We start from the raw sequence: 24216 nt of genomic DNA on the forward strand, positions 1-24216 counted from the left end.
CTAACTCAGGGCAAATCTTCAGTGAAATATCCGTCTTAGGCTGGGGAGGGGTCACTGTGCTATCTGGGAATTCCCAAAATGGCACAGTAAGAAGCTCAGCCAATCGCTGCTTCAGAAAGCAATGGAAATGCTTGACAGAACTGCCAGAAACAACCATTTCAGAACTGTAAAAATGACCCAAAGGCATATGGCAAGCTGGAAGCATTTATTCAAGAAGAACTACTGACCCTTGGTGGAAACGGAAGGTTCTGTGGCATTTTCGTGTAGAACTACTCCCATGGCCACCTCGCCCCAGACCCAGGCAGGTTGTGGGAGCTGCCACCATCAGAGTGAGGCTAAACTCTGACCTTTTCCTCTGTTACCCAAATTCCTATCTAAGGGGCCTGGGGAGTCCACCCTGCAAACCATGAAGGCTCATTGGAGCATCTTTTTAACCCTGTATAACATTTCAACCTGACTCTGGCATAACGTCACATGACACATAAAGAAGAAAATCAAACTGTTTCAACTCCAAACATGTTTCTTTGCCATATCTTGAAATAGTCCTTCGAAGCCGTCTCTTGTGGGGAAAATCTACATTCTGAAGAGAATCCTCTTCTGTTTCCAAGCCCTCTTCCTGATCCAGGAAAGAATAAATTCTGATAAGGAACATTTATAATCTATTCTCTCTGAAGCCAGTTAACTGGAGGGTTCTTCTGCATAATGGGAACTTGGTCCCCACAACCCTTATCTTAACTCAGACATTCTTTCCTATGGAGTCTGGGCCCTTAGACAATAACTTAGTTCTTTCAATGAACTGTCAATCTTTCAGAAAATCTTTGAATGTGCCCATGACCTGGATGCCTTGGCTTCCGGTCGTCCCGCCAGTGTACGTCTTACATGTATGGATTGACGTCTTATATCTCCCCAAAATGTATACAGTGAAGCTGCAGCCCAGCCACCTTGGGCACACGTTCTCAGGATCTCCTGAGGACTGTGTTATGGGCCATTGGCCGCTCACCTTTAGCTCAGGATAAATCAACTGTTTTGCAGAGCTTGATTCTTCATTGGCAGGAGGCTGCACAAGAAAGCCCACACCTGGTGTGTGGCAGAGTCACAGCTGCGGAGGCTGAGATGCTGGGCGGAGTCAGAGCTGCGGAGGCTGCGGTGCTGGGCGGAGTCACAGCTGCGGAGGCTGAGAGGCTGGGCGGAGGCTGAGATGCTGGGCGGAGTCAGAGCTGCGGAGGCTGAGGTGCTGGGCGGAGTCACAGCTGCGGAGGCTGAGGTGCTGGGCGGAGTCACAGCTGCGGAGGCTGAGGTGCTGGGCGGAGTCACAGCTGCAGAGGCTGAGAGGCTGGGCGGAGTCACAGCTGCGGAGGCTGAGGTGCTGGGCGGAGTCACAGCTGCGGAGGCTGAGAGGCTGGGCGGAGGCTGAGGTGCTGGGCGGAGTCAGAGCTGCGGAGGCTGAGGTGCTGGGCGGAGTCACAGCTGCGGAGGCTGAGAGGCTGGGCGGAGGCTGAGGTGCTGGGCGGAGTCAGAGCTGCGGAGGCTGAGAGGCTGGGCGGAGGCTGAGGTGCTGGGCGGAGTCAGAGCTGCGGAGGCTGCGGTGCTGGGCGGAGTCACAGCTGCGGAGGCTGAGAGGCTGGGCGGAGGCTGAGATGCTGGGCGGAGTCAGAGCTGCGGAGGCTGAGGTGCTGGGCGGAGTCACAGCTGCGGAGGCTGAGGTGCTGGGCGGAGTCACAGCTGCAGAGGCTGAGAGGCTGGGCGGAGTCACAGCTGCGGAGGCTGAGGTGCTGGGCGGAGTCACAGCTGCGGAGGCTGAGAGGCTGGGCGGAGGCTGAGGTGCTGGGCGGAGTCAGAGCTGCGGAGGCTGAGGTGCTGGGCGGAGTCACAGCTGCGGAGGCTGAGAGGCTGGGCGGAGGCTGAGGTGCTGGGCGGAGTCACAGCTGCGGAGGCTGAGATGCTGGGCGGAGTCAGAGCTGCGGAGGCTGAGGTGCTGGGCGGAGTCACAGCTGCGGAGGCTGAGAGGCTGGGCGGAGGCTGAGGTGCTGGGCGGAGTCACAGCTGCGGAGGCTGAGGTGTTGGGCGGAGTCACAGCTGCGGAGGCTGAGGTGTTGGGTAGCCTGACAACAGGCAAGACAAAAACCCAGAATTTAAATCTGGGGAGTGAGACGGAGCCTTGATAACCTCCCACATGTCGCTGGAGCTTTGAGAGGCTTTCGTGTGCACGGATTTGAGCAGGAAGAAACTCAGATTCCCCAAATGTGTGAAGCTGGCTCACCTGGCATGCCTGACGCTGGGCCTGGAGTTTTATCCTTCTTGTCTCCCTAGGAATGTGAAGGTCCTGCACACTGTTCACAGAGAGCCTCAACTGTGAAATTACTCATGAACATCCAAGGAATAGTAAGGAAAAAAATACCAATAAAAGTGAATTTCTTTATATAGCAGTAATGACCAAATAGAGTGGGTGCTTTAGGCACTTCTGGCAACAGCTGGAGCTATAATGTGTCTGCTGTGTGTGGCTCTGTTCTGGCTGGAATGACAGGGCTGTCTGCTGCAGTCTGGTCCTGCCTGCAGGGTCTGGGACGTGCCCCCACATCACACCAGGACCCCGTGCACATGTAAGGTGCTGTGACTGTGACATGCAACTGCGAAGAGCGATTTGCCTCTACAGTCCCTGGTCTTTGGAGAGCCACTGTCCTGGCCCATTCTCACAATGCTGTGAAGAACTACGTGAGACTGGGTAACTGGGTAATTTATGCAGAAATAGGCTGTACAGGAAGCACGGTTGAGAGGCCTCAGGAACTTAGAAGATGGCAGAAGGCAAGGGGAAGCCGGCACCTTCTTCACATGGTGAAGCAGGAGAGAGAGCGCGAGCAAGGGGGAAGGCGCTGCGTACTTTCAAACGACCACATCTGGTGAGTCTGTCACGAGAACAGCAAGGGGAATCCACCCCCACGATTCAGTCATCCCCAGCAGGACCCTCCTCCAACACTAGGGATTTCAATTTGACGTGAGATTTGAGCAGGAACACAGCACTAAACCATGTCAGCCACTATGTAAATAAAACATAGGTTCAATCACATCAAAGATCATAGAAGCAATAAAATGAGAGCAGAAGCCATGCCCACAGACCTGTTTTCCATGCATGTCACATACACACAGCAGGCAGGAGAAGGACGGGCCTGGAGACTGATGGGTTAACAAAAGGCGAAAGCAAAACACGTCTGTAAAACGTACACAGGTCCTGTAACCCTAGTTAGTAGAAGCAACAAGAAGTTCAGCATCGCACCTGAGATTTGTGTCTAAGCAGCTGTTTGAAATGCGCCTTTGTGAAGTGTTGCCTGAATATTCCTTTAAGGCCTGAGTCCACAGCACTTGGCATCCGGCATCCGGAGGGGCCCGGCGCCTTCCCGGCACGCAGGACTGAGCTCACAGAGCTTGGCCGGCCCCTGTTGTGTTTGGCTCTGCTGTGTTTTTGCTATCACAGCAGTGAAAACAAAGCTGTCTTCAGACCCAAGTTCTTGAAGGACTAAGTCAGCAAAGGACAGAGGTGGAAACTGAGGAAGACGTAGCCGGAGGCGGGGCCTTTCCAATGGAGTTGGCCCGGGTCCCCGGCGGAGCCCACAGGCCCCAGGTGGCTGTGCCCACATACTGAGTGACGTTTCCGGGAAGGCTGCCCAGACTTTGATGCAGGCTTCAAACAGAACCTTAACAGTCCTGAGTGGTCTCTGTTTTCTCAGGGCACCTGCTCCTCAACCAGGTGGTGCTTCTCGCTCAGGCCCCGACGGCCTGTGGCTGCACACAGCAAAGCCGGCATTCCTCTCAGCGAAGGTTCAAGTGCAGACAAACGCAGTGGCCAAGAGGCTGATCTCAAACGTTCCCACTGGGCACGGAACAGTGACATGTTTGAATCAGAAGAAAGTGATTCAAGAATTCAGTTAAAACTGATGATAAAACAAAAAATTAAATTTTATATAATTATTTTACATAGTTTAAAATGATGAACTTTTAGCATTTAAAAATCTCCATGCTCTAAGTCACATAGAAATATTACAGGTGTGCTTCAGGCCTCCTGGTTACCAGGTTCTTTGCAAACCATTTCTCATTTAACCCTCACAATGGAATGAGGACAGTGTTACTGTGCAGATATTACTGGTGAAGAAACTTGGTTAATTCCCAACATCACACACCTAGGAAGTGACAGAATCACAGCTCTAAACAGGTTCGTGTCCTACTTCCAAACCCAGGGCTCTCAGATCAGCCATGAGAACGTGAGGAGGTCAGCTGTCCCCAGGCATGACTCAACCATCTTACCCCGGGGGCCCTTGAGAATCCGCTGAGTCCTGTATGTGAAGTAATTTATAGATTTTCACATGAATTTTAGGTCACATGATCCAGTAGGATTAGCAGGGTGGTCAAACGCCAGCGCTGGAGCTCAGGTGTCGGGGCTGGACCCTGACACTCTGCTGCTGCCAGCTCCCACCCTTGTGTGAGTGGCTGCTGCCTTTGAATCTCAGGTTTCTCAACTGTCAAATGGCATCAAACAAGGTAACACATACAAGTGGTCTTGTGGGGTGCTGGGCCCATGGTGGGTGCTCCCTAAGCATTACTGAAGGCGATTCGTGTAGTGATTGGCACATAACAGTTTAAACTGGCACCGGTGGTTCACGTGCAGTAGACATGGAAAAGCGCAGCTGATTGCTGGGATTCCAGCCGAAGTCAAGGCATGGTGCTCTTTCTGGCCTTGGCCGCTTTCCTGCAGGGTCTTCAGTAGATGTTCCATGACGGAGTATGAGATTAGGAGCTGCCAAGCATCCCACAGGGCTGTGAGTTCAGGGGTTGCTGCACCAGGCGACTTCTTGGATACTTGCTGGTTCTAACTTTAGTTTCATGCTTATTGCAGACTGGACACATGCTTAGTGCTTTAAAGCTGCTCCACTCAAACTGACCCTACCTTTAATGCACTGTATTTTCTGTGCCTGCCTCCAGTTTATCTCCCACCAGACAGCAACAAACTCCCTGAAAAGACAGACTGTGTCAAGGTGTCGTCAGAGCTTAGCCTGCCAATGGCTGTGTCAAAAGCACTAAAATACACTTTTATTGAATACATGCAGGTTGACAAATGGAAGTTAGATAAGCCTTCTAATTCCTGTTTTCAATGTTGAAACTGTGTATGTATTAAGACCACTGTATGTTAAAAGTCAAGTACAAGAATCTACTGTGTTAAATGACCATACAACCATCTATTCATTCAGTCAATGTGAGTACCATGTTTACTGAATACCTACTGTGTGCCAGTCAAGGCGATATCGACGACGCAGAGAATTAAAGAGAGAAACCGCCTGCCTTGTGCAGTGCTGTGCCAATGTCGAGGAGGCCGACGGAGGCAGCAGTCACCGTGTTGCACGAGCCAGAAGTCGCCCGATGTCGAGGAGGCGGACGGAGGCAGCGGTCACCGTGTTGCACTAGCCAGAAGTTGCTTGCCCTCTTGTCACAACTGGGGTCTAGAAGAGTCGCACAAAAATGCATTATGCAAACGAAGTATTGGGTGAAACTCACTAGGTGACATCATACAAATAAAACCAAAGCTCATTTGGGCTTCAGTTGGGTCTCAGCCCTCCTGAAGTCTCCCTGGTATCTTTCTGCCCTGGACACATTGGAGACCGGCTTCAGCCACGTCACAAGCTTGCAGGACAATGGGCTTTTCTTCCTCTGTCTTCTTCAGGACTGTGAGTGCCTGGAAGGCAGGAGTTGTGCCTATCGCCTTGTGTCCTCGCTGTTACCTCAGGGCTCATGTCAGTGAACACAGGCTCTACTGAGGAATCTCGGCTTCCTGTCGCTTGTTTTCTTGCAAAGAAGTTAAAAACCAAATCAATGCAGTAACAAGACGCAGATACATTTGGGTGCTTGTTTGCTGAACTCAGGAACTACCACCAGATTGGCAGGGCTAATTTGCCCTTGGTGTTTTGTGATTTCCCCTAATTATTCTAGAATGATTGTGTTGCTTTATTCCCACAGCATAAGCACTTGCAGAGGAGGACCACCACCCCCTGCAGACCTCGGCTGCTCTGTGGCTCACTCCGGCCTTCAGAAAGACAGCTTTGCTCTGAATTTATTTTCATAATTACATGAACGTTATCTAAAAGAAACAAAGGACGTGGGAAAGAATAAAGTTTAAAATAAACTTTAAGCTGTGGGAATGCAGGGGGCCAGGCTGGAGAACAGAGAAAGCCACAGTGAGCTCAGTATCTCTGTGCTGATCTACTCGGCCAGCAAGAAGCCTGCATGCTGCAGAGAGCTGTGCCCACCGGCCAGAAGTTCAGGACTCACGCACATAATATGCTGACTTTATCCTAGAGCTAATTCATTCCAAAGCATGAGAAACATAGAGAAAAGCCAGCAGCTATTGGCCATGCAGGTGTAACATTTCTTTCATAAAGACTGGAGTTGTGTTTATTCCGTTCTGGTTCAATCTCATGATATTTATGGCCATATTGACATCTTACTCAGAAATGTTGAAAAGCTCTGAAATATCACTTAGCCATTAAAATGCTGATTACCATAATGAAATAACAGCATAGAAAAATGCTTATGATATATGATCTCGAGAAAATTCAGGATACACAATCTTATAAGCAGTACGGCAGGAGCTGAGTACAGTCTGAGTACAGCAGGCTGGAAAGCATCACAAACCTAAAATGCTGAGCACGTCAGCTGGGGTGAGCAGTGAGACCTCCTGTGTCCAACACTTGGTATCATGTTTTATTTTCTCAATGTTCGTAATAATAATACAGCTAAAAATGAGTTCGAGTAGAAATTAATTTTTTTTGAAGAGCAGGAATAAACATAACCTGATATTCATTTGCTATTGCTTTATCCTTGCTAACCTTTGCAGAACCATCTGGAATTTCTCCCTTGGTGCCTCCAAGGAGATCGCAATTATAATGCAGATCCAGAAAAGACACCTCCCGACGAGGTGACATGTATGACCTTGGAGCAAGATCAGCTCTTGCAGTCTGCTATTTAAGTACTGAAACACAGTTACCTGGAAAACCTTCCCAATTAGTATACACAGCTGTTGTTGAGAATGATTAAACTGCCCTGTAAATGGAGGCTAAACGCACTGCTTTGGTGGGCTCTGCTTCGGTGGGCTCTGCTTTGGTGGGCTCTGCTTCGGTGGGCTCTGTTGGGGTGGCTACTGCAGGAGTGGCTGCAGTACTTAGCTGGGGTCCACTTGGTCCAGGATTTTCGTCTGCAACAGCATTGGAAGGGTTCTTTAATACAGGAGTTTTAAATGCTATAAAATATATAGCCAAGAAGACTGAGTTCATGATGTACGTATTCAGTCCCAAACTTCCTAACACCAGCAATCAAGTGACTAAAACCCTTGAGCTTCTGTTTCCAGGAGATCATAATGATTTTGCAAAAGCTTCCATGTTTCTGTTTAGACCCTGAGAAGGGTTCTTTCCACCAGAGAAGACAAAGGCCCTTGGTCCCACCTCTAAGGTGGGCACAGCCTAACCCAGCCCAGGCGACTCTCACGGTCGGGGCCAAGACGCATCCTGGATGAATGCCATTGTACTCAGCCGCAGGGCCCTGAAATATGAGCTCAGCAAAATTGTAGCATAGAGAACCATTAAACTCTGGATACAAGATGAAATCCACCCTGGACAAAAGTCTGTTTCAGTAACTACTGCCAACACTGGACATTCCCCCGCCCTGTGACCAGAGAAAAGAGGGAAAGAGCCACCCTTCTCCAGCTTTGTGCTGCAGCGGCCACTGAAAAGAACCACCTTTCCTGCTTGACACAGACAAGACTCACCAGCGACAGGGCCAGAATCAGACCCTCTGCGTTTCCATTCGTTGTCTCACAAATGTGCAGCTGAACCGCTTTGTCCTGCTAATCTATCTTTAAAAAAAAAATACTTGTTAGCCAAACTGTGACTCAGCTTCTCTTCCTGGCCAGGCCCTGCCCCCCAGCACTGAAACGAGGACCCCACCCTCCATCTCTTCCCAGTGGGCTGACCCATCTCCTGCCCACTGTCCACTGTGCCACGGGCCCCTCCACGCCTCACCCAGGTGTTCTGGGCTTGGTTACTCCCTCCTCCTAAAACGAAAGTGCTTTCCTGCCTGAGATGCTTGAAGGTCTTGGGGTTAGAGCATTTGCCCTGTGTCATGAAGTCCCCTTCTCTCTCGAAATGATGCCTTCAGGTAAACTCTCCGCTTACCTGAGTCTGGATTTGTGTTTCACTGGACACTACACTGTCTGAGAATTGCCTTAAGTCCTTAATCACAAAGGAAAACGAACCAGAGGAGGGCCCACATTCTGGCCACGTGGCCAACAGTGAACTAGGGAAGCCCTTCCAGCACAGAAAATGCCAGAAAAATAAAGACACACAGGACATTTGAAAATTTATGACTTCACAAGTAGAAAACTAAGGTGACTCTTGGAGGTCTGAATCTATAAGAACAGGCGGTTTTGACTGGCTGAGGCTGTGATTTTCCTAGAAGGAAATGTGGCGAGAGGCGCGGGGTTTCATAGGGTTCACCTGAGGGCGGGGTGTGGCAACAGCCTTGTGGGGTTTCATAGGGTTCACCTGCAGGGGGTAGAAATGGCCTTGTGGGGTTTCATAGGGTTCACCTGCAGGGGGTAGAAATGGCCTTGTGGGGTTTCATAGGGTCACCTCTTGGGGGTGGAAACAGACTTGTGGGGTTTCATAGGGTCACCTGTGGGTGGGGGTGGAAACAGCCTTGAGGGGTTTCATAGGGTCAGCAGCCAGTGGGTGGTGGAAATGGCTTTTGTCAGTGTAAGTCCTGTCAAGGGGACAACTACAGCCTGGAAAGGGGCAGGCCCTGAGGGACACTCACCTCTATTCGAATTCTGGTGGAGGGAGAACTGAGACCAAAAGTATCACCCCAGAGTCTTTCTCAACTCAGTGCTCTGATTCGGGGTTCAAGTCACACTGTCTCTGTGGCCCAGAAAGACCTGATTCTAGAACGTAAAGATCAGTACCGGGCAGAAGCAAACACTCCTCTTTGGGGCAAAATACTATAAAGACAGGCCTGGGCCACATTCCAGACCTTTAGGGGACTCTCCTAGGAAAGTGGGATCTGATTTGCTTCAGTGCTGAGGGATGGGGGAACCAGGACAGACCAAGAGAGGCAGGGTGGGGCTGGGGGCCAGAGAGATGCTGGTGGGAAGCACAGCTCCCGGGGCTTGCCTGTGAAGGGGAGGGCAGGAGAGGAGTGGGCACTGCCGGACATTGGAGGCAGCAGCTGCCTTCCTGCTCAGTGAGAATTTGACTTGAGGGAAGTTCTCTTCTGATGTTGAGTCCCTGGTGCCTGCGGGACATCCATGCAGGTGGAGCTCAGAGAAGAGCTGAGGGCACATGCAGGTAGAGTGTCTGCAGCCATGGGGTGATAGGATGACCCAAAAGAAGGAGAGCCAGGAGGAAATGAGAACCAAGAAAGAAAAGTCTTTAAATGAGAGAGCGCCCAGCCAGCAGGGCCCACGGCAGCTGGGATACCAGTGAAGACAGAAGCGAGCTGGCTGGGCTCCGGGTGGCCGTCATCCTTGCTAATGCCAGCCATGCCTGCAGAGGGGTCAGGAGCGGCAGGGCCCTGGCCACCTCCAGAATGAGGCTGGAGAGGGACTGCCCTGAGGGGCCCAGGGCTTCCCAGGAACAGGCCTTCGGTAAGGTCAGTGAGGCCAGGCCTGCCTGGGGAGGGACGCCTCTCCCTTAAGGGGCAGCAGGTTGGTGCATTTGTCTTTTCCGCCTGACTCTTCTGTTCTCACAGCAAAGAATGAGAAGCGTCTCTGATGCAGGAGGTGGCGGAGAGAAGGAAGCACCAGGGGTGGTCGTGGAACCTTGGAAGGTGCTTTTGGGGGAAGGTCATGCCTTTCTGAGCAGCCTCTGAGAGCTGAGTCAGGAAGCTGGAGGAGAGCCGGTGTCTGGCTTGGCCTGTGACTCCTGGGGATCCACAGTGAGGGCTGAGCCTGAGCCCAGGAGAGGTTCCCCGTGATTAACAGGAGGCTCCGGAAACCGCATCATTTATTCTTAGCGTCATCAAATTACTCGATCCAGGTCAGAGGTGGTTATTTACTATTGTCCAAGCATCCTGGCTTCACCTTCAGGAGCCATTTCCCTCACAAGGAATGCAGCAAAGAGCTTGGGAGCAGACACAGTGGGAAAGACCAGCATGGGTGGGGGTGCCTGAGAGCAGAGATGGGCTTCCCCTGCACCCGAGGCAAAGGTGCCACTGCAGAGTTGTCAGAGGGAAGGATGCGTGAAGAGATGGCTCCTCTGAGGGGCAGTTATCCCTCTCAGGAACAAGGATGGTTCCTGAGAGGGATAACTCACATTATTTCAACTCATTATTTCAAGCCTTCTGAGTAAACAGTAGTTAGTAAAAACCCAGTAACTATCTCTAATATTACTTGCTTAAATATATGGACATATGAAAATTTATCTCAAGAAAATAATCTGAAGAGGAGAAAACTGTAGTAAAATGTGTTCATTGCAGTGATAGAAATACCCGACAATCGTAGTGAATTGGAGAGTCTTGCAGTCACACGTTAGGGTATTGTGCAACACTCAAAATAAAATGTTGTACTGGCCCGAACAAAGAAAGTCAACACCAAGACAAGAGTATGCCTAATTGCAGGGTCTTTATTGCCCACGGCCAAGCAGGACTCGCGTCTCTCCAACCCGTGGCCCCCAAATGAGGGTGTCAAGACATTTTATAACTGTAAAACCACCTCGGGAGTGAGGGTGAGGGGCTTCAGACGTTCTGAGGGCTAGTGGATTCTGTAAATCACCTCCTGGGTGGAGATGAGGGTGAAGGGCTCTGGATATTCCAGTGGATTTCTGGGCGAAGATGAGGGAGAGGGGCTCCAGACTCTCCGAGGGCCAGGGGACTTTTTGACATTTTGATTATTACTTAAGTGGTTCACAAAAGTCAAGATTAGCATTCGTTCACACATTGTCTGGGGAGGGTGGAAATCACAGACCTTAATTACTTATTACAAGTCGCAGGGGCCAAGATGGTGTGGGTGTGGACTGCTGCCTGTCACATTAGGGTTACAAAGAGCAGTTTCAAGACAAAGCCAAGGTATAGCTGGGGTATGCAGTTTTATGGGGCTTTCACCATGTCACAAAATACCAATCATGTAGCAACACATTCACGTGTTTGTAACAGAAACTGAAATTCCATGCCAGAACATTTTTCTAAACTACGATCAAAATGCAGTAAAACATGTCACACACATGAACACAAACAGCACGTGTGGGAATACAGGCAAATGGTCTGTGTGGACAGATGTGAACATGAAATTTCTAAAAAGGAATTCTGAGGTTTGGGTTTGGTGTTACGTTATTGTCTCTGCGTGGTTTTTAAAGTTCTAGACGTAGCCTCTGGACTTATTGAAGGAGCCTGTAATGTGCAGTGTCACAGAGACAGGAATAACAGTGAGAGTGCAGGCTCCGGAGCACGTGCAGTCACACATCCGCCCAGGTCCACAGCACAGGTTTCTCCCTTTCCAGGCACCCTAACCTGGAAAGAGGGTGCTCCTGCCAGGGTGTGACCGGGACACTTTGGCAGACGTAGTCTCCGGCGTGCCTAGTTTAGGGGTCCAGGAACCACCGGCTCTGTCTTTGCCCAGCTCTCCCTTCCCTGTGTACCCAGAGCCAAGCAAAACTTCCATGGGGCAGTGATTAAGAATCAATTTCTATTTGTTTTGTTATCTGTTAAATACAGGTTGTGAGCTGGCAAGAAACGAAATACTTTTGTAGCCTTAGTGACCTTTTAAATAAAAAGCGACCTTCTCCTCAGGTTTATGGTATGTTTTTGGTTATGGGAAAATGCCTATACAGACCACAGAAGGGCCAAGACCCTGCAAAATTGGAAGGCTAAAAAAATTTTCTAAAACAACCGTCTCTTTCTCTGCCTCCCCCAAAGCTAGAAAATGTTGGGAGCCAGATATTTTCAGAGGGGAAATAGTGTCCCAGGGAGGAGCTGCAGTTTTGATCAGCAGAACGTTGCCTCTGTGGCCTATTTATAGTTGCCGCAAGCTCCGGGTGAGATACAGCTGGACGGGGCTTCTGGAAGCCTCCGGCATTCTCATGCCTGGTTAGGGTTTACATTCTTTGCAGGCCTCTGCTGGCCCACAGAGGGCTGGAAGAAAGTACAGGGATGACTAACAGATTTCGGGGTAGAAAACAGGCTGGAGGCGCCCTGCACGGCACTGCCAGATGACGGGCACGTCGGTCTCTGGCTCTGGCTGGCAAATCTGACGTGACCTGTGGCTGCCTCCACAAGCAAGAGAATCTTTACAGAGAACTTTCCAGGAGCAAGAACTAGAAAATCCCAAGCTTCACCACGAAGGAACAGACATGGGCTGTGACTTATTCTGTGGGGAAAAGTGTTAACATCAAAGCCTCCTCCCTGGTCTTGCACCATTTGGTTAAAATGGAGTTTGCTAAGGTGTTCAAAGAGCTAAAGACCCTTGTTGTGGAAACACAGAGAAAGCGCAGGTTTCAGATGTGGGAGGACTTGGCTCACCCACTGACAGCAGCCAGGTGGCCTTAGGCCATTCTTTCTATAATAGATCACCAGGTTTCTTCTCAGGGCAGGAAGGCATATGTGAAAACAGAAGGCAGGTGTTAGATACGTGTTTCTTCTTCTGTGTTAGTCTCTGGCCAAGAAAACTTGCTGTATCATAGTTACAACTCCACCAATTCTCGCCAGCTTTGTTCTCTAATACCTTCACCAATTACGAATCTGGCTGCTACGCTGCATCCCAACTTTCCTCTGGGAATCCTGGCAGAGCACGCAGCTGTCCCCTCATGGAGTGACTTTGGCTCTACCAGTTACTTATGACAGGGTAGCAGTGGTTGATCCGGGTTTGGAATGGGGATTGGGAGGGTAGGAGGCCGATAGAAGCAGGTGCAGTGGGCTGGGCACAGTGGCTCACACCTGTAATCCCAGCACTTTGGGAGGCTGAGGCGGGTGGATCACGAGGTTAGGAGTTCAAGAGCAGCCTGACCAACGTGATAAAACCCCATCTCTACTAAAAATACAAAAGTTAGCCAGGTGTGGTGGCATGCTCCTGTAATCCCAGCTACTTGGGAGGCTGAGGCAGGAGAATGGTTTGAATTCGGGGTGGAGGTTGCAGTGAGCTGATATTCCACCACTGTACTCCAGCCTTGGTGACAGAGTAAGACTCCATCGCGAAAGAAAGAAAGAAAGAAAGAAAGAAAGAAAGAAAGAAAGAAAGAAAGAAAGAAAGAAAGAAAGAAAGAAAGAAAGAAAGAAAGAAAGAAAGAAAGAAAGAGAGAGAAAGAGAGAAAGAAAGAAAGAAAGAAAGAAAGAAAGAAAGAAAGAAAGAAAGGAAGGAAGGAAGGAAGGAAGGAAGGAAGGAAGGAAGGAAGGAAGGAAGGAGAAAGAAAGAAAGAAAGGAAGAGAAAGAAAGAGAGAGAGAAGGAGGGAGGAAGGAAGGAAGAGAAAGAAAGGGAGAGGACAGTAAAGGGAAGGGAAGGGGAGGAAAGGGGAAGGAAAGGAGGGGAGGGGAGGGGAGGAACAGAAAGACTAGCTGAGCCGCTGTCACCCGGCAGTGTAGGTAGCCACCTGGAACTGAAGAGGCCAGTCCTGGGACAGAAACCAGAGGGTCCTCAGTTTCACTATTTTTTTTAAATCTGATGTCATAAAGCTTCTACTAGTCTGGGTAATTATGTCCCAAATTCAGCAAGCATACATGTGTTTTTAAAAACTTTTATTTTATTTTTAATGGTAGTCACAATCATATAACATGAAATTTACCATTTTAAAGTTTTGGAGAGAACAGTTCAGCGCTATTCAGTATATTTATATTGCTGTGCAGCAGATATCCAGAACATTTTCATTTTGCAGACCTGAAACTTTATGCCCATTAAGCACTAATTCACTTTCTTCCCCCAACCCCCAAGCCCTTGGCAATCACCTCTCTACTTTCTGTTTCTATAATTTTGACTACTTGAGATACCTCATATTAGTGGAATCATAGAGCACTTTCTGTTCTTTTGACAATGGCCATACTGAGTGTGAAGTTGTATCTCACTGCGGTTTTCATCTGCATTCCTCTAATGATCAGTGATGTTGAGCATCTTTTCATGTGCTTTGCTGGCCATTTGTAGCTCTTTGGAAAATTGTCTGTTCAAGTCCTTTGCCCATTTTCTAATCAGATTGCTATTTTGTGATTTGAAGCACATGTGCTTCGAAATGACACAAATAACAAGGGAATGGAGAAGCTGGTCTTTTTCCCCTCATGTGATTGACATGATGCCTAGAATCTGGGGACTGAAGCTAGGGAGTGTGTACGAGTAGAAAACAAGAAAAAGGATACTTTGAAGTTTTATTTAATATGGGATTTCTCAACCTGAGCACGACCAGCATTTGGAACAGAACGATTCTTTGTGGCGGGGCTTTTCTGCGCGCCGTGAGGTGTCTGGGAGATTGCAGATGGCACTCCACCTGCCAGATGCCCCAGCTCTGGTCACTGCTGCACATTCTAAGATGGGAGGCAGAAATGCCCCTGGTGGAAAACCACTGACTTTGTGGTTTCGTACGAGGAGCCAGGAGTAGTTGTGTTACCAAGTCTGGGAATTGTTATTCTGGCGTATCCAGCACTATCAGCCTTCTCCTTTTCTACCCAAGCAACACCGCACAGCGGAGTGGAGGTGATCTTGTGTGCTAAATCTCCTGAAGAGTCTCGTTGGTAAACTTCTGGAATACAAGTGGCTCTAAGGGAAGATGTTGATATTTTAGAGGACCTTAAATATCATTTCTGCTGTAAAAATCTTATCAAGATGTTATTTGAAGCCTGCCCACATGCACATACAATTTTTTCCACAAAACAACTAACTCGATATTATTTCGATTCTGTTTCACGTGTGTACTGTACTCTAAGAATATAAAAATAAAACATCTCTCTCTAGACCATTTATAAATACTCTTAAAAAAACAAACTATGTAATTGCTCTAGAATTTTGGCACGAACACATATTCTTTAAAAATGACAACAAAAACTATTTTCAATTTTTCGCTGGTGCTTACTTTAGCAAATAGTCTACAGTTTACCAAATACTTTTTAACACAGCTTCTTCTTAATTGCCTTAATTCTTAAAGAAAATATCAGATAAGCCATTATCATTTTTCCTACAAGACAGTGGAGTATTATGTATTATTGTATATTCTTAGTATATACATGCGTCTAGGCTGATTTGGAAATATATAATAGTATAAAGAAAAACATGATGTTTCCTACAAGTCTTTTTACAAATTAAAAAGTGATTGAGATTATATTGTGCAATACATTTTATATATTATTTTTAAATATTTAGCTTTTTCCTATTTAAAAATATTATCCATAAGCATAATTTTAATTATTGTATGATATTGCATTTTCCTCTGTTTGCTAAACCATTTCTTGCATGGATTATTCTAAATTTTCACTTTTTTTAAGACAGAGTCTTGCTCCATCACTGGCTGAAGTGCAGTACTGCGATCTCGGCTCACTGCAACCTCTGCCTCAAGTGGTCCTCCTGCCTCAGCCTCCAGAGTAGCTAGAACTACAGGGGCACACCACCATGCCCAGCTCATTTCTGGATTTTTAGTAGAGATGGGGTTTCACCATGTTGGTCTTGCTATCTTGACCTCGTGAAATTTTCACTCTTAGAAACATCTTTATGCTTCAGTTTTCTTGTAGCTCCCAAGGTGTCCAGAGAAATTTCTAAAATACTGAATCAAAAGCTATATTTTAAAGCTTTTTGTATATATTGGCAAATTATTTCTTTAACAAGTTGTACAAATTTGTTCACCAGTAGAAATAAATATTCCCAATGTGATATGCTTCCAAAACATTCCAAAGAGGAATGCTATTTTTGAAATTTTATCGACATGGGCATAAAGAAGAACACACCGGGTGCGGTGGCTCACGCCTGTAATCCCAGAATTTTGGGAGGCTGAGGCAGGTGGATCACGAGGTCAGGAGTTTGAGACCAGCCTGGTTAACATGAACAAACCCTATCTCTACTAAAAATACAAAAATTAGTCAGGTGTGGTGGGGCACGCCTGTATCCCAGCTACTTGGGAGGCTGAGGCAGGAGAATCACTTGAACCCAGGAGGCGGAGGTTGCAGTGAGCCGAGATCGTGCCACTGCACTCCAGCCTGGGCAACAGAGTGAGATTTCATCTCAAAAAAAAAAAAAAAAGGAGAACACATTGTGGCTCATAAGAATCGTCTGTCCAACAAGAAGCAGTTGAACCAGATAATACACAATTTCCCAAGGACTATTTTAGATTTTCCAAACTAAAACCGATAACCTTATTTATAACAATACTGCCTAATGCTTTTATCTTGCATGATTTTTCTTTATTTCTGTCAATTAGTTTCCTTTCTTTCTTTCTTTTCTTTCACATGTTGCCCAGGCTGGTCTCAAACTCCTTGGCTCAAGCAATCCACCTGCCTCTGCCTCTCCCAAAGTGTTGGGTTTACAGACGTGAGCCGCCACGCCTGGCCAGATTTATTTTCCAGTAGACATTGTTACTCTGGATGAGATGATGGCCGTGTTTTGAACCCCTGTATCTTTGATAAGTTGACCACATGATTCCATGCTCTGTAACATGCTCAAATCTAAAGAGGAAATAAAAGCTCACATTTTTTTTTAGTTTTGTTTGTTCATACATATTTTCTAATCTCCGTCTTTGCCATTTTTAACTTGTTCCTTCTTAAACTGATCTTTTTCATCGGTGTTATGGGTAATTTTAAGTGTTGAGGTAGGTTGAAGGGTTGTGAGAACAGTGCGAAGGTCCCCATGCCCCTTGCCTTTGCTCAGCAGATGCTGCGCTGTTTGCCTCCTCGGTCCATCTCCATGTTTTTTTGTATATGGCGTATTATTTTTTCTATTTGTGAGTCAGTGGGAGACATCAGGTTACTTTACCTTTAGGAACCTCAGTGGACATTTCTTAAAAGTTCAGGGTGGAGAAATGTATTTTTTAATCAAATACTACATAACAAATTATCCTCAACTTACTGAATTAAATCAACAAACATCTCTGTGCTTTAGGAATCTGGGCATGACATGTAGCTGGGTCCTTCTGCCTTGTGCAAATCTGCAATCATATTGTCCTTTAGGACTGTGGCCTCCTCTAAAGACTGAGGAAGGATCTGCCTTTGGGTTCATTCACCTGGCTGGCAGGATTCAGCCACACGTAGACTGTGGCCCTGAGGACCGTCCTCCTGGCTCTTCACAGAGACCCTTCTCAGCTCCTGGCCACTCAGGAGGGCAGCTCACAACACACAGCTGCCTCCATTATAATGGGTAAGGGAGAGAACCACAGAGCACAAGATGGAACCAGAGACTTGTAACCTCACCTTGGAAGAAATATAATCACTTTTGTCACATTGTATTTATTAGAAGTAAGTCACTAGCTCAGCCCACTCTCAGGGGAAAAATTTCCATGGATACCTACCGTAACAAAGATTAAATCAACTCTGCCCCCATCTCTGCAAAGCTTCCAAAAAAGTCAAACAGCTGGTTTTGGCTACAGCATATCCTCCCAAATTATTTGATTATGTGGCCTTTCTGTTACAAAAAGCAACCAGAACAAAAACTAATTCTAATTTTAAATATTTGTGATAGAGACATCTCAATGAATGATCTAACTGTAATGTTAATCTCCCTTAGAGTCGTGCACATTCAGGTTCATGGAGGAATGGGAATACAGATCATACTCATCACAGTTTCTCTTTGTGACTAAGCCCAGGTTTGGCTGCTTGCCACTCAAAAACCAAACTCAAGAGATGAGAATTGATGGGAGGAAGAGCAGGTTTATTTAAAAGCTGGCAACCTGAGGACATTGTGGACCAGTGTTGCAAAGACCGTCTTGAGTTTTTCAGACTGGCTGCAGGGTTTTTATGGGAGGGGACTATGGGGAAACTACACATGGGATTGACTGTGTGTCAATATGTTTGATCTCAGTGACGGTCTTGAGTGATGGCTCTCTGGTGATCTGGCTGGCATCGACGTGATTGCAACAGGAATACAGATTAACTGCTCAGAATTCTTCCAGGGTGGGATGTTTGGCAACCTTGATTCCAAGCTTAGTTTTCCAAAGCCAGTTCCTGGAGTTCTTTAGGCAAAGCACATGAGTTAAACATTATTAAAAGCCTAGCGTGGAAAGATGGGTGAAAAAAGAAGAAAAGCAGAAGAGAATAGATCTTCAAGACAGAGTGGCAGTTTCTGCTACAAATTCCCTACTGCCGAATTTTTATTCCATTTCTATGGAAAACAGGTTATCAATTCCAATCTGGCTACTTCCTGCGGGGTGGGGCTGTTGATTGGGAACTTGGGAATGCAACCATTTAACCTGGCTGTGAGTTTTTTTTTTTTTTGTTTTATTCTTTGGGAGGGCCTGAACTCCCAGTTGAAAAGGATGTAGGGACACATCTATGGGATGAGTGGTCTTTTTAGAGGCAAACTCATGAACAGAAGTTAATATGGTGACTAGAGTCTTGGCATATTGGCAACTGGTAAATTTCTTGAAGTATCAGTTCGTTTTCTCAACACTGCAGAAACCTGGAAATGGCCTACCATGTAACATTTTAAAGGGATTCAATTTGTTCCTATTTTGGGGATCTATTTTAATCTAAAACAGGACAACCAGCAATACCGTATCTCAGGTCAAATTAGCTTCTTGACAGATTTTGGTAGTGCTTTTTTTTTTTTAGTATGGTTTATCTTTTGGTTTTTTTCTGTCAACTGTAGTCTCCGAGATGCCAGTTTAAAGGTTGCAGGAAGAGGCAAGTCACAGCTTCCCTGACATTCCAGCAACCTTCACAGTCTTTTTAAAATCAGGGGTATGTATTAACTATAAACTATACGGCCCCCATATCAACAAGAACAGGAATAAGTTCATTACGCACTGTCAGTTGTAAGCGGCCCCTGCGATTTCCGTGACAGGTTGGCTAAACATACGTTTCCAATGAGTTCTAGGAGGAGCAATGAATATTCATGAAGGTGGTTGTAACTCATGTATTGAACAAGCATACAGGTAACATAGACTCATGCTCACTTTTGGGGAGGAGATTTCACATTTGAATGTACTATAATTAGGCTCTATGTGCTAAAAGGGGTTTTCAGAACAAAGAGGCATGCCAGTAAACCCATCAGAACCAGTCCATGGGCAGTGGGTTCTTATCAGGAAAAGTACTGAAATCAGCCTCTTGTCCAATCAAAGCTGTAGTGATGGCTAGTGGAACAGGGTCTAGAAATCAGGAAATCAGCATCTGGTGGAGCTGCAAATTGTTTTAATGATGCTTATCTCAAGACTGGTACTTGTTTAGCTGCTGGAGAAAAAGAAATATATAGTGGCAGTTTAGGGCGACTGTATCAGTCTGTTTTCATGCTGCTAATAAAGACATACCTGAGAATGGGATTTATAAAGGAAGGAGATTTAATTGACTCACAGTTCAGCGTGGGGCTGGGGATGCCTCAGGAAACTTACAATCATGGCAGAAGGGGAAGCAAACACGTCCTTCTTCACATGGCAGCTGGAAGCAGAAGTGCTGAGCGAAGCAGGCAAGGTCGCTTATAAAACCATCAGATCTCATGAGAACTCACTATCATGAGGACAGCATGGGGAAACCACCCCCATGATTCAGTGATCTCCCACCAAGTCCTTTCTACCACATGTGGGGATTATGGGAGCTGTAATTTAAGATGAGAGTTGAGTGTGGACACAGACAAACCAAATCAGTGACTTAATCCTTGCCTGTAGTGGCTGTAAGTTCCATTTACAATTTGGTATCTTATTGCCACAGAGAGTTGATTCTGTCAGTCCTATGACCGATATTCTAACATTAATATTGGTCAGTTGTATGGAAACCATAAAAGGAAGAAGATATAATGAGACTTGTCTGACCTTTTTCCCCACTGTGGCTGGGAAGTAAGTTTCTAAGATTGTTTTTCTGGAGTTCTCTTGGCCAAGAGGGGCTTTATTCAGTCAGTTGCAGGGGCAGGGGCGGAAGGAGTATAGACAGTCAAACTTTCATTCTGTTATTAAGGGGAGGGTGATGTGCTGCCTGCCCCTCAGTGGGACCCTCAGCATGACCCCTTTGGCCAAGGAATTTAGAGTCAAGAGACTTACCGCCAATGAAACATTCCAGCCCAGATAGAAATGTTTGCATTGTAGTTTGAACTGGCTAAATATTTTAAACATCCAAATAACCTTGAATTCGTAGCACCATAGTGAGTTTTATCTCAACACCACTAGCTTAATAACTAAACAGCATATTCAAAGCAGGCAGAAAAGAAAGTGAAGAGACAGAGAACTTCAGAAGACTCTATTTAACTCTATAGTTGCAGGTTAATCATTTCAGCTCTAATTTTTTCTCCCTGCAATTTGCCCATTAGTTTTAAATCATGTGCAAAAAGAAAAAACCTGTTATGCCTTTGAATTTTCCCATTTTTTTTAAACCTTTAAAAACTAAAAAATATATGGAAACTGAAACAAATGGAGGACTCCCAAACTAATTCTCAAAAAGTGAGAGAGGAGAGTCATTTTCAGAATATTATCTCACACAATCTAGTACCACAAATGACCTTCACTAGGTCCAAATGGCAGGAAAGCCCAAATGTCAGAGACAGACAATCCCAGCATGCACATTAGTTTGACTTACCCAGTCTTAAACCTATCACCTTCTCAGACACCACTTTTTCTTGTACCAGCTGAGAGTTGCAGGCAGCTGATGCTACATAGGGGTGAGAAGGGAAAATATCCAAGAAAAAGAGTTCTTGGTACCTGCTGGGATGTTCCTGGAATCCTGGCCCCAGCCACAGGGTCAGACAGCCATTGCCAGCTGGTACTTTGGAGCAAATTGTTGCTCTCCCAAGTAGCATGAATGGGTAGGCTCTGACATGCTGCTGAGGCCAACTTCTCCATCCGCTGGAAACCAGGCAGGCTAGACCACCTGAGGGGCACGGCGCCATGCTGGTGCTATGAATTGTAATTGAACCCAGGTTTGGCTGCTTGCTGCTTGAAAACCAAACTCAAGAGATGGGAGGAATAGCAGCGTTAGGGTTGATGGGAAGAAAAGTGGGTTTACTCAAAAGCTGACAATCTGAGAAGATGGTGGACTCGTGTTGCAAAGAGCATCTCAGGTTTCTCAGGCTGGGCAGAGGGATTTTATGGGAAGAGGATATGAAGAAATTGTGTGCAGAGGTTGACTGTGTGGGTCAGCGTGTGGTCTCAGTGGTGGTCTTGAGCAACGGCCATCTGGTGGTCTGCCTGACATCAGCCTGATTGCATCAGGAGTACAGACCCCTGCTCAGAATTCTTCCCAGGCACCAGAGTCTGCCGCCTTGATTCTGTGCTTAGTTTCTTAAGGCCACTTCCTGGAGTTCTATAAGTAAATCACGAGTTAAGCTTTATTAAAAGCCCAGCACAGAAAAAAAGGGGGAAAAATAGAAAAACAAAGGAGAAAAATTGTTTCTCAGGATGACTTGGTAATTTCTGTTACAGCTTCTCCAGTGGGAAGCAATGAGTGTTCAGAAAGAGTGGAATAATTTGCACATTTAAAAAAGATCTATTATCTTGTTTATTTTCCTTTAAATATGCAGCAGAAGTTTACCATTATACAACTCAATTATGTGGGTTCTCTAATTTCCCACTTATTCTACCTAGATTAATGTGTGGTTTATTTCACCCTGATGTTTTTAAAGACAAGCCTGGCCTGTGCTGTGTGACGGTTAGAACGTGCATCATAAACAAGGAGGCTGGAGGTGGCAGTGCCTCCCCAGAAATGCTGTACCCAGGGCCTGCACAGGGATCGCTGCTCTGAACCTCGGCACTTCTGAAGTGGCTGGAAGTCTCTGCAGGAGCTGTGCTTACCCAGTTGCTCCATTTATTCTTATATTTTACAAGTATTTAGCAAGTTCTTGAGCTAGGCCCTGGGGACTAGCAAAGGAAGAAGGTGTCTGTTATTTTTATTTTATTTCAACAGTTTTGGGGACCAGGTGGTTTTTGGTTGCATGCATAAGTTCTTTAGTGATGGTTTCTGAGATTTTGGTGCATCATACAAGCAGTGCACACTATACCCAGTGTGGAGTCTTTGATCCCTCATTCCCTTCCCACCTTCCCCACGAAGGCCCCAAAGTCCATTTTATCTTTCTTATGCCTTTGAACCCTCAGAGCTTAGGTCCCACTTATGAGTGAAAACATACAGTATTTGCTTTTCCACTTCTGCGTTACTTCACTTAGAATAATGGTCTCCAACTCCATCCAGGTTGCTGCGAATCCCATTTGTTTTACTTTCTGTGACTGAGTAGTATTTCACGGTGTGTGAGTGTGTGTATGCATATATATATCACATTTTATTTATCCACTCATTGGTCGATGGGCACTTAGGCTTGTTCCAAATTTTTGTAATTGTGAATTTTGCTGCTATAAACAAGTATGTGCAAGAAGACATCTGTTCTTAAGTTGCTCTCGATTTAGTTAGGAATACTTAAAACGGCTGAACTGCAGGATGAAAACCGTGCACTAACGATGACCTTTTAAATCAATGCATGAGAAGAAAGAACTCTTAGTGTGAAGCACGGGTCAGTGGACCCCTCAGGGCCTATCTCAGTGGGCTCCTGTAGCATCTCCTGGTTCCTTGCACACTCTGCTCTCGAGCTGCCCCTGCGTTGTGCTTAGCACCTGTTCCATTCCCTTTTGGACTCTGCCCTGCACCTGCTCCTGTGTTCTCCTTAGCACCTGTCCTATCCTCTCTTTTGCTCTGATCTCTAGCTGCCCCTGTGTTCCCTTTAGCTCTGTCCTATTCCCTCCTCCACTCTGTCCCCCAACTGCCCTGTGTTACCCTCAGCACCTGCCCTAGTTCCCTCCTGCACTCTGTCCTCCAGCTGCACCTGTGTTCTCCTTAACACCTGTCCTATTTCCTTACTCACTCTGCTCTCCAGCAGCCTCTGTGCACCCACAGGTGGCTTTCCAACTGTGCCTCCTGCCTATGCCCTGAGGAATCCAGCACCCAAGAGTGAATGGATGAAAGTACTGACTCCTTTTTTGGGACAATTTTCATTCTAGGCTCTTCATATACAACATACAAGGGAGCACATCAAATAGATATTGTTATTTTAATTTTACTAGAAAGAAATTAAAGTTTATAAAAGTTATATCCTGAGACCTAGGGCACGGAAAAAGATGTTTTTGTGATTCTTTCTACTGCCGCTGTTGACACTGAGAGCCCTGCTCCTCCCTGAAAGAAATTCTGTTCCTAAATGCTGCAGTCACTGAGATTCTTCACTTTCTTTTCTCTTTTTTGAAACAGAATCTCGCTCTGTTGCCCAGGCTGGAGTGAGTGGTTCAATCTTGGCTCACTGCAACCTAAACCTTCCAGATTCAAGCAGTTCTTCTGCCTCAGCCTCCCAAATAGCTGCACCACCATGCCCAGCTACTTTTTGTATTTTTAGTAGAGACAGGGTTTCATCATGTTTCTCAGGCTGCTCTCGAACTCCTGATATCAAGTGATCCACCTGCCGAGATTACAGATATGAGCCACCGTCCCCAGCTTCACTTTCTTCTCTGAGTCAGAGATCTTTGGCAAGATAGGCTTTTCACCACTTTTATTGCAATAGAAATATTTGAGACCCTTGTCAGGTTAAATTGTTAGCATTAAAGGTATGTCTGTTTTTCTGTGATACACTGAGTTTAGGAATGTATGACTCAGTAATGAAAACTTGATCTGGCCTGACCCTAGGCATTTGAGCTCCCAGACGGAGAAGGATCTGTTTTTCCAATAGCTGACAGAGCCTGGCATGATTGTGCCTTGCAGGAATGCAGCACCCCAAGAGGACCCTAGCAATTGGGAGAATTTTGTTTGCATGACACTAAGCCCCAGATGACCTTAAATTCTAAATAAAAGTTCCATGGACAATTTGTATAAGGGCCTTGTTTTTAAAGAAAATAAATTATATGACAGGTTTGTTATATATATATTACAAACTAGACTGGTGAACATTTTACTCAACATTTAAAAATCTTTAATTAAGACCTTTCAGTACATAAAGCTTACATAACAAAATCTAGCAAAAGTCTGTAAAATCTAAACACATTTTTAGAAGAAAGGTGGTGCCACGAAAGTTTACATGCTGAGGCTTTCAGGGTGGCTGCGCTGTGTTGGACGTGGGCAGTGTTCTC

The 24216-nt window shown here is 46.4% G+C and overlaps 1 long non-coding RNA gene across 1 annotated transcript; it reads right to left on the reverse strand.

Annotated features, from left to right (window-relative positions):
• Positions 1–186: 186 nt before the first annotated feature.
• Positions 187–3541, reverse strand: LOC128929675 (uncharacterized). Its single transcript, XR_008476515.2, has 2 exons — positions 3272–3541; positions 187–3034 (listed from the first exon to the last, which is right to left on the reverse strand). It is a non-coding gene; the product is annotated as an uncharacterized LOC128929675 (long non-coding RNA).
• Positions 3542–24216: the final 20675 nt, after the last annotated feature.

The sequence above is a fragment of the Callithrix jacchus genome, chromosome 14 (genome assembly GCF_049354715.1).
Source record: "Callithrix jacchus isolate 240 chromosome 14, calJac240_pri, whole genome shotgun sequence".
Classification (NCBI taxonomy): Eukaryota; Metazoa; Chordata; class Mammalia; order Primates; family Cebidae; genus Callithrix; species Callithrix jacchus.